Source organism: Canis aureus, chromosome 15 (genome assembly GCF_053574225.1).
Source record: "Canis aureus isolate CA01 chromosome 15, VMU_Caureus_v.1.0, whole genome shotgun sequence".
NCBI lineage: Eukaryota > Metazoa > Chordata > Mammalia > Carnivora > Canidae > Canis > Canis aureus.
The window spans coordinates 33,066,475-33,077,736 of record NC_135625.1 but is presented as its reverse complement, the minus strand read 5'-3'; the positions used below and the strand labels follow the sequence as shown (position 1 = coordinate 33,077,736).

The 11,262-nt window shown below is 47.9% G+C and overlaps 1 long non-coding RNA gene across 1 annotated transcript; it reads left to right on the top strand.

Annotated features, from left to right (window-relative positions):
- The first annotated feature begins 2,393 nt into the window (after positions 1-2,393).
- LOC144284480 (uncharacterized) lies at positions 2,394-10,014 on the top strand. The gene is made up of 3 exons (XR_013352885.1): positions 2,394-5,394; positions 8,388-8,560; positions 9,544-10,014. It is a non-coding gene; the product is annotated as an uncharacterized LOC144284480 (long non-coding RNA).
- Positions 10,015-11,262: the final 1,248 nt, after the last annotated feature.

The following is an 11,262-nucleotide window of genomic DNA, read 5'->3' as shown; positions in this document are numbered from 1 at the left end:
GCTCTGTGATGCACTGGCTTCCTCTCAAAAAAAGCATCAGTTCCCTCTCCTTAAAAAAGCTCTTCTCTTTGCTACCCCCCTTCTCCCCAACATGGCTCATCTTTCCTTTTACCTCAGCACTCTTCTCAGCTCTCACTTTATCAGAGGTGTCTTCTCTGATGCTGTCACTCCCTATCCTCTGGTCTTACTAATTCTTCAACAAATGTCATGTGTTTCATACATATGAATATATAAAGTAACGTATAAATATATAGTTTATACACTTATATACACAAATACACATTTTACATGTCTACATATATATACAGGTATATAGATATATTTATAGCTGTGAGTGTGTATCTTCCCCACTAAAACAGCTCCACTAAGATAAGAACTTTGTATTGTTCATCTGTGTGTCCAAATAGCACTGAGGGGGCAGCCCGGGTGGCTCAGCAGTTTAGTGCCACCTTCAGCCCAGGGCATGATCCTGGAGACCCGGGATCGAGTCCCACGTCGAGCTTCCTACATGGAGCCTGCTTCTCCCTCTGCCTGTGTCTCTGCCTCTCTCTCTCTCTCTCTGTGTCTCTCATGAATTAAAAAACAAAACAAAACAACAACAACAAAAAAGCACTGAGGTAGAACGTAGATCATAGCATTTGTTGAATGGGGAGAACATGGCATGGGGGATGGGCATGAAGATTGGACACTGCACTAAAGGAATTAGAGATGATGTTGGAAAACAGGCTAGGTTGGGATGTAGGTCCTTCAGAGGAGACAGAACTCTCTCTCTCTCTCTCTCTATATATATATATATACATATTATGATTTTTATGTAAGATACCTGGAGAGAGTGGTAGCTCAAAGTATGATTTTTATGTAAGATACCTGGAGAGAGTGGTAGCTCAACACCCAGTTTTGTGGATGGGTTTCAGGATTCACTAGCCTGAATCTCAGATGAAGAAGAAGGGACTGGATGAAAAGGAGCTATAAGGGATCTGTGGATGGGACTTTTGGGTAGGGCTGAGCACCCTGATGGTAGGAAGCTCCCTTGCAAAGGCAAAGGTGGAAGGGGTTAATAAGGACTCAGAGATCAGGTTAAGGTACTTAAAGGGATTAGATCCAACAAATTGCTCCAGAAGAAGGAGTGAATTCAAAGGATGAGAATGAGTCCAGGAGTCTACCTTGTCAAAAGCAAGGCAAATGGGGGGATCCCTGGGTGGCGCAGCGGTTCGGCGCCTGCCTTTGGCCCAGGGCGCGATCCTGGAGACTCGGGATTGAATCCCACGTCGGGCTCCCGGTGCATGGAGCCTGCTTCTCCCTCTGCCTGTGTCTCTGCCTCTCTCTCTCTGTGTGACTATCATAAATAAATAAAAATTTAAAAAAAATTTAAAAAAAAAAATCAAGGCAAATGTTGGCAATGGATAGAGCTGACTGATGCACTATCTGTATACATTCTTTTTTTTTTTTTTTTAATGATGGTCACAGAGAGAGAGAGAGAGAGAGAGAGGCAGAGACACAGGCAGAGGGAGAAGCAGACTCCATGCACCGGGAGCCCAACGTGGGATTCGATCCCAGGTCTCCAGGATCGTGCCCTGGGCCAAGGGCAGGCGCTAAACCGCTGCGCCACCCAGGGATCCCTGTATATGTTCTTATCAGAAAGACAGTAAGGACCCTGTCAGGCAAGGGGTTATTGGGAATAGTTGACTTGCATATTAAGAGGCTGTAGGTGAGAAAAGATGGCATTGAAAGTAGAGAGAGACTAGCTATAGATGTTGTGTTAGGAGACCAGTTGACCACTTTATGAGGAGTCTTAATGAAGTAGTAGGACACAGATTGGTCCTTAGCTTTATAGGCACAAAAGCTAAAAAGTGTCAGTGCATTCACACTTTATCTGGCTGGGAGGAACTCAATGGCTTTCAACCATGAAGTTTATTTCTCACTCATGCCACATGGTTATTGTGGATGGGCCATACGTACTTTTGCTTCATATCTTTTTCACTCCAGGATCAGGTTGACAAAGTGCCCCAATCTGGAATATGGCAAGGTCTCATGGCAGAGGGAAAAGCAAGATGGTGCTTTTTAAAAGATAGCTCTTACGTGAAATCTTTTTTTTTAAAGATTATTATTTATTTATTTATTTATTTATTTATTTATTTATTTATGAGAGACATATCAAGAGAGAGGCAGAGACATAGGCAGAGGGAGAAGCAGGCTCCCTGCAAGGAGCCCGATGTGGGACTTGATCCCGGATCCCGGATGCGTGTCCTGGGATCACGGCCTGAGCCAAAGGCAGATGCTCAACTGCTGAGCCACCTAGGCATCCCTTAGGTGAAATCTTCTCCTTGGATGTCACGTGTGTCATTTTGTTCATATTCCATTAGCCAAAGCAAGTCACATAGCACTCCTATGTTCAACAGGGTGGCAGTATACTCCTTCTGGAAGAGGAGGTGAAGAATTATGAACAATTATACAGTTTACTACAGATGCCATTGGATTTGGCAATTGGGAAAGCATCAGTGACCTTTGAAAAGAGTTTAACTGGAGAGTTGGGTTCTGTAGAGGATACACTGGACCAGATGGATCTCACAGATATTTACAGAACTTTACATACAAATGCAACTGAATTCACATTCTTCTCAAGTGCACGTGGAACTTTGTCCAGAAGAGACCACATACTGGGTCACAAATCAGGTTGTAACCGATACCAAAAGATTGGGATCGTTCCCTGCGTATTTTCAGACCATAATGCTCTGAAACTAGAATTCAACCACAAGAAGAAGTTTGCAAGGATTTCAAACACGTGCAGGTTAAGGACCTTCCTGCTAAAAGATGAAAGGGTCAACCAGGACATTAGAGAAGAATTAAAAAGATTCACGGAAACCAATGAGAATGAAGATACAACCAACCATTCAAAATCTTTGGGATATAGCAAAAGCGGTCCCAAATAGGGGAAATACATCGCAATACAAGCATCCATCCAAACACTGGAAAGAACTCAAATACAAAAGCTGACCTTGCACCTAAAGGAGCTGGAGAAGGAACAGCAAATGAAACCTTCACCCAGCAGAAGACAACGGTTAATAAAAATTCAAGCAGAACTCAATGAAATAGAGAGCAGAAGAAACACATCAACAAAACCAGGAGGTGGTTCTTTGAAAGAACTAATATGAGAGAGAAACCATTAAGCCAGCCTTATTAAAAGAGAGAAAAGACTCAAATTAATAAAATCATGAATGAGAAAGGACAGACCACCACCACCACCAAGGAAATACAAACGATCTTAAAAACTCATTCTGAGCAGCTAAACGCCAATAAATTGGGCAATCGAGAAGAAACGGACGCATTTCCGGAAAGCCACAAACTACCAAAACCGGAAAAGGAAGACACAGAAAACCCGAACAGGCCAATATCTAGGGAGGAAATTGAAGCAGTCATCATCAAAGACCTCCCAAGGCACAAAAGTCCAGGGCCGGATGGCTTCCCTGAGGAATGCTATCAAACGTTTAAAGAAGAAACTGTACCTGTTCTACTAAAGCCGTTCCGAAAGATAGAAAAGAGATGGAATACTTCCAAACTCGTTCTTGGAGGCCAGCATCACCTTAAGTCCAAAAGCAGACAAAGACCCCACCAAAAAAGGAGAGTTATAGACCGATAGACCTGATGAACACGGATGCAAACATTCTCCACAAGATACGAGCCAATAGGATCCAACGGTACATTAAGAAGTTACTCACCATGACCAGGTGGGATTTCTCCCAGGGATGCAAGGCTGGTTCAACACTCGGAAAGCATACCACGTAACTGATCAGATCTGCAAGAGAAGAAACAAGAACCAGACGATCCTCTCAAGAGATGCAGAGAAAGCATTTGACAAAATACAGCATCCATTCCTGATCCAAACGCTTCAGAGTACAGGGATAGAGGGAATGTTCCCCAGCATCTTCAAAGCCATCTACTGAAAGGAAAGCCCGCGGCAAATTATCATCCTCAATGTGGAAACACTGGGAGCCTTTCCCCGAAGATCAGGAACGAGACAGGGGTGTCCACTCTCACCACGGCTACTCAACATACTACTAGACGTCACAGCCTCAGCAATCAAGCAACAAAAAGAAATAAAAGGCATTCAAACCAGCAAAGAAGTAGTCAAACTCTCCCTCTTCGCTGATGACATAATACTGGGCCTAGAAAACACAAAAGACTCCACCCCAAGATTGCTAGAACTCATACAGCAAATTCGGCAGCGTGGCAGGACACCAAATCAATGCCCAGAAATCAGTGGCCTCTCTATACACCAACGATGAGACTGAAGAAAGAGAAATTAAGGAGTCAGTCCCATTGACAATTGCACCCAAAAGCATGAGATACCTAGGAATACACCTAACCAAAGAGGTAAAGGATCTCTACCCGAAAAACTACAGAACACGAATGAAAGAAATTGAGGAAGACACAAAGAGATGGAAAACTATTCCATGCTCCTGGATTGGAAGAATTAATATATTGGGAAAATGTCAACGTGACCCAGGGCGATGTACACATTGAAAGCAATCCCTATCACAAATACTACGGGCTCTCTTCAGAGAGTTGGAACAAATCATCTGAAGATTAGTGTGGAATCAGAAAAGACCCCGAATGGCCAGGGCAATATTAGAAAACAAAACCACAGCTGGCGGCATCACAATACCAGATTTCAGGTTGTGCTACAAAGCTGTGCTCATCAAGACAGTGTGGTACTGGCAAACACAGATCAAAGGGACAGAAGAGAGAAATCCAGAAGTGGACCCTCAACTCTACGGTCAAGACCATATATTCGACCAAGCAGGAAAACCATCCACTGGAAAAAAGACAGTCTCTTCCCTAAAGGCTGCTGGGAACGTTGGACAGCCACATGCAGAAGAATGAAACTGGACCATTCTCTCACACTGTACACAGAGATAAAACTCAAAATGGATGAAGGATATAAATGTGAGACAAGATTCCAACCAAAAACCCTCCGGGAGAACACAGGCAACAACACCCTTCTTGAACTGGGCCACAGCAACTCCTTACAAATCACACCAGCCACGAAGGCCAGAGAAACAAAAGCGAAAATGATCACTGGGACTTCATCAAGATGAGCAGCTTCCGCACAACAAAAGAAGCACTCAACAAAACTCAAAGACAACCTCCAGACCGGGAGAAGATAGTGCAAATGACCCGTCAGATAAAGGGCCAGCATCCAAGATCTCTGAAGAACCTCTGCAACTCCACAGCAAAGAGACCAACCATCCAATCCGGAAATGGGCAAAAGACACGAACAGAAAAGTCACGGAGGAAGACGTAGACGTGGCCAACAAGCACACGAGACCATGCTCCGCATCACTGGCCATCAGGGAAATGCAGATCAAAACCAGAATGAGATACCACCTCACACCGGTGAGAACATTGCCAGGACAGGAAACACCAAATGTGGAAGAGGCCGTGGAGAAAGGGGAACGTTTTCAAAATTCAAAACTTTCAGAGGTAGCCCATACTCACCTGATAGGGACCAAGGCGGGGGGGGGGGGTGCTCCCGGCCAGGCTGGGGAGCTTAGGGGGGGGCCTGAGAGCGGGGAGGGGCGCAGGGGCGGCGTGGCGGAGGGGGGCGGAGGAAGAGCCAAGGGCCTTGGGGGGCTCCTGGGGCCCAGCAGCCCAGGCCCTCAAGCCACCGCCCCAAAGCCCTGCCCTGACGGTGGACGGTGCCTGCACCCTCACCCCTCTGAGCGCGCGCATGGGCTCCGCGGCACCCTCCCTGGGCCCCGGGGCAGGGCCCCCGCACCCTCCCTGAGCCGCCCGGAGGAGACCTGGCCTGACCCGGAGGGGGCCCCGCCGCCACCCCCTCCGCCAACAGGTCCCGCCCCTCCTCCCCCGCGCAGCCCTCTGCCCGGCACCCTGGCGGCCCAAAGGGTGTGGGTGTCGGCCCGGCTCGCTGTCCCCCGCGGTCCCTCCCGGGCACCCGCCGCGCCACCCGCGAGGGCCAGATGCCTCTCGCACAGCCACCCCGGGGCCCACGCCGACCTGCGCGCCGGGGCCGGGGCCTGCAGAGCCGCTGCCGGGAGCCCCCAGCGCCGGGACCCGGAGGCCTGGAGCCGCGGTGCGGCCGCGCAACCTCCTGCCCCGGCCACGGCGGGTCGGGTCGGGGTCGCCGCCTCTGCGCCCAGCTCCTCCCGCGGCCACGCCCTGGCGCCCCTCGGGTCAGCTCCGGCCACGCCCCGCCCCGCCCCCCGCAGAGCCTGGAGGGGACCCGAGACCGCCTCGGCCTCCGCCTGCTAGTCTGGTCGGGGCCCAGGGGCTCCGGGGTCCGAGGCCTTGCGCCCCCGGCTCAGTCCCGAGGGACTCCTGCTCACGGAGGCTCGGAGCCTCTCTCGGGCTCTGTGTCTCCCTCCCTGTCCCTCCGCCCGCCCGGGTCTCTGTCTCTCCCTCCCTGTCTTGCCCTGTCTCCCTCCCCCGTCTCTCTCTCTCCCTCCCAGTCTCTGTGTCCCTCCCAGTCTTTCTTCTCTCACTCCCTATCTCGGCCTGTCCCTCCCTGTCTCTCCCTCCCTGTCTCTGTGTCTACCTTCTTGTCTCTCGGTCTCTCACTTGTCTCCCTCCCTGTCTCATTCTCTCCATCCTGTCTCTGTCTCGGTCTCTCCCTCCCTGTCTCAGTCTCCCCTCCTGTCTCTCATCTCCCTCCCTGCACCCTGGTCTCTCCCCTCTGGCTCATCTCTCCCTCCCTGTCTCTGGATCCCTCCTTCCCTGTCCTGTGTCGCTCCCCCTGTCTCCATCTCTCACACCCGTCGTTTCAGTCTCTCCTCCTTGTCTCCATCTCTCTCTCCCTCCCTGTCTCTCTGTCTCTTCCTCCCTGTCTCTCGGTGTCTCCCTCCCTGTCTCTGTCTATCCCTCCCTGTCTCTCTCACCCTGTCTTTCTGTCTCTCCGTCCCTGTCTCTGACCCTCCTTCCCTGTGTCTGCGTCTGTCTCTCCCCGCCGCCCCATCTCGGTCTCTCCTCCCCGTCTGGTTCGCTCCCTCCCTCTCTCTGACTCTCACTCCCTGTCTCGCCGGCCCTCCGTCCCTGTGTCTCTGTCTCTCTCCCTGTCTCTATTTCTCCGCCAGTCTCTGTGTCTCCCTCTGTGTCTCCCGCTCCCTGTCTCTGTGTCTCTCCCTTCCTGTCTCTCGGTCTCTCCCTCTCTGTCTCGTTCTCTCTCCATCCTCTGTGTCTCCCTCAGTGTGTCTCGGTCTCCCTCCCTGTCTCTGGGTCTCCCTGTCTCTCTGTCTCTTCCTCCCTGTCTCTCGGTGTGTTCGTCCCTGTCTCTAGGGGTCTTCCTCACTGTCTCTGTCTCTCCATCCCTGTCTCTCGGACTCTCCTTCCGTGTCTGTCTCTCCCTCCCTCCCTCAGTCTCCCTCCTTGTCTCCGTCTCTCTGTCTCTCCCTCGCTGTCTCTCCCCCCATCCCTATCTCTCCCTCCCTGTCTGTGTCCCCCTCCCTGTGTCTGTCCGTCCCTCCCCTCTGGTTCTCTGTCTCTCCTTCCCTCTCCATGTTAGTGAAAGAAAGGACGAGGACCGTAGGATTCTCTCAGTAGATGCAGAAAAAGCATTTGACAAAATAGACCATCCTTTCATGATGAAAACCTTCTGCCAGGTATGGATACCGGGAACAAACCTCAATTGTCATAAAAGCCATCTACAAAAGACCCAGAGGGAACGTCCTCTTCATTGGCAAAAACCTGGAGCTTTCCCTTAAGGTCAGGAACACGACAGGGTGTTCACCCTCAACGCTGTTGTCCGGCAGAGTAGTAGTGGTCCTAGCTTTTGAGGTGACATTCCAAAACAGAAAGAAAAGGCATCCCGATCAGCAAAGAAGTCAAACTCTCACTCTTCACAGAGGACATGACACTCTATGTGGGAAACCTCAAACAGTCACTAGATCATACCTAAAGGATCTATCCGACAAGACGACCTAACAATCATGGATATTTATGCCCCGAATGTGGGAGCTGCCATGGATATCAATCAATTGCTAAGCAAAGTTAAGACATACTTAGATAATAATACACTTTTTCTTGGAGACTCGACTAAGGTGCTTTCTACAATTGATAGATCTTCCAGGCACAGCATCTCCAAAGAAACAAGAGCAATAATGATAATGGCCCTAATGACTGATTACTTGCTATTGTTTACATACAATAAACAATATGGTAGTTGCCTTTTATTTATTAAGTCACTTTTATCCTCTTTAGAGGCTCCTCCTCAAATTTGTATGTTGAAACCTATTCCCCAAAGGATGGTATTAGGAGCTGGAGTTTTTGAGTGGTAATTAGGTTGAGAGGAGAGGGTGCTTAGGATGGGATTAGTGCTTTTTAAAAAGAGACTGGAGAGAGCTTGCTTGCTTCCTTCCTGTCTCTCTCTTTTACAGCCCCCTCTCTGCTCTCTGCCATGTGAGGACACAGCAAGAAGACAGCCATCAGCAAATCAGGAATCAGGCTCTCACCAGATACCAAATCTGTTGGTACCTTGATCTTGGACTTTGCAGCCTCCAGAACTTTGAGAAATAAATGCTTGTTGCTTAAGCCTGTCACCCAGTCTCTGGTAATTTGTTAAAGTGGCCCAAAGTGACTAAGACAATCCTTTCCATTACAAGTGAGGATTAGAGAGGTAGGAAGTGGTGGAGTAGGAATTCAGGCCAGATCTATCTGGCTCCAAGGCCAGTATTTGAACCCCTGCGGAGTAAAAGTTTCTAGGCAGAGGCAGTGGCAAATGTTTTCTTTTTGGAGAAAATTTGTGAGAGTGAAGATGGGTAGTCTTCGGTAGTGGAATATGCCACCACAAAATATGCCCCCCCCCCTTTATTTTATTTTTTTAAATTTTTAAAAAAATATATGATAGTCACACACACACACAGAGAGAGAGAGAGAGAGAGAGAGAGAGAGGCAGAGACACAGGCAAAGGGAGAAGCAGGCTCCATGCACAGGGAGCCTGACGTGGGATTCGATCCCGGGTCTCCAGGATCGTGCCCTGGGCCAAAGGCAGGCACCAAACCGCTGCACCACCCAGGAATCCCCCCCCCCTTTTTTTTTAAATATGCCACTTTGGCATAAAGATTATTATGAACTGAAGATAATTGAGAAGCAGATATAAGAAAGCTTTCTCCTCTCCTCACTATTTGCCTAAAGGTAGGACATAAATTATAATGGTGTTGTCTCCATGCTCTCTACCAGAGACATATTTATTTATCTATCTGCCCATCTATCTATCTAGATATCTATCTGTCTTAAAGACTTTATTCTTTAGTAATCTCTATACTCAATATGGGACTCAAACCTACAACCCCAAGACCAAGGGATACATGCTCTACAGACTGAGCCAGTCAGGCACTCCTTAGTGCTCTTTTGTTAAGATGCTAAGACAGTTCAGTCCATGGAGCTTGCCACTCTTGATCTTTGGGTTGTGGGTTCAAGGCCCACGTTGGATGTAGCAATTACTTAAAAATAAAATCTTTTGCAAATTGAACACCAATAAAAAATAAATTTATTATTATTATTATTTTATTTTATTTTATTTTTTTGAGACAGACCGTGTTGACCGGCCAGACCGCAGGAGCTAAGATAAGGAATCCAGGTCCGAGCATCGTCCCTGCCCCTCCTGGGGCGAATTTGTCCACTAAGGCAGCCAGACCTGAGCCAGCCGCGCTGGAGGGGGGCCGGTCCATACCCTGAGGCAGTAAGAGCACTTGAAACCAGGGTGGCCCCGCAGAATAAATTTATTATTAAAAAAATAAAATGAAATGATTGTCATTAAAAAAATCTTTTTTTTTTAAGATCTTATTTATTCATGAGAGATGCAGAGAGAGAGGCAGAGACACAGGCAGAGCCAAAACCAGGCTCCATGCAGAGAGTCCGATGTGGGACTCCATCCAGGTACTCCAGGATCACACCCTGAGCCGAAGGCAGAAGGGCTTAACCGCCAAGCCACCCAGGCGTCCCTTAAAAATGAAATCTTAAAAAAAATACTAAATAAGCTCAAATTCAACCCACCCCTTTGAATCACTCATCTCCCAAGTGTATGTGTGCTGGTCACTAATAAACTTGTCTTTCTTTTGTTATGGTCTCTTTTGTTAGTCTAATTATTGGGAGAACTTAACATGGATAGAGGGGAAAAAAGACCTTTTTTTCTTTATGGGATGAATGCCTGAGAAGGAAGCAGGGTCCTGGAAAGATATTTACAGAATTGGGTAGGCTACCTAAGAAGTCTGGGGAAAGGCTCTAAGGGAGCAGAGAGCATCAATGCTAGGGAATAAATTGATACAAAACTGGCTCCTATTTCTCAGGACAGGGTAATTTTAACTTTTGGGTTAGTATTTTTCATTTGCTGCCTGCCCCTTCTCCCCATTACACTTCATCATTTTTTTTTTTTAACCAATTTCTGACTTTACCGGGTTGTAAATATTCCAGCAAAGTTACATTTCCTGAAGGTGTCACATGAACATCAAGTGAGTTTATTAGGAAATCCTCCAGAATGAAACTAATTTCAAAAAGGTACACATCAAAAAAAAAAAAAAAAAGCCACACATCAGTTATCTTTTGGCTTTATTTCCAAGTTTTGAATAAAAATTTATTATTTCATCTAATCTGCACAACAGCCCAATGCAAGTACCTTATTTTGGTAGTACAATTATTCCCATTTCTCAAATGCAAAAACCGAAGCACAGGTTAAGTAACTTGACCAACCAGCACTAAGTAATTAAATAACAGCGTTGAGCACTGGCTTTGCTGCCACCTCCGGTAGTAAGAGAAAGGACAGCCGCAGGAAATATGACACCCTCCAATACCCTGCAGGCGGTGGGCCACGCCAGTTATCTGTTTCGTAGCATTCATTCATTACTCCTATCTCTTCATGCTGCCTTTTAAGTCTAAATCCTCGTCTAAGGGGGTTCACAGGTGTGGTGGTTGGGGATTTAAGCTGGGCTCCACGCCCGTAACTGGTTGCGCGCTGTGCCGTCTTGAGCAGGTCATTGCGCTTCACCCGACTTCTGTTTCTTTTAATTTTTTTTTCTTCTGTTTCTTTTAAAGATTTTATTTATTTATTCATGAGAGACACAAAGAGAGGCAGAGACAGAGGCAGAAGCAGGTTCCACGCGGGGAGCCCGACGTGGGACTCGATACCAGGTCTCCAGGATCACGCCCTGGGCCGAAGGCGGCACCAAACCGCTGAGCCACCCAGGGAAAGGACAGATTTTTGTGTTCCATTTTAGCAACCGCTCCTCTTCCTACGTAAGCCTCATTCTCCGCCTC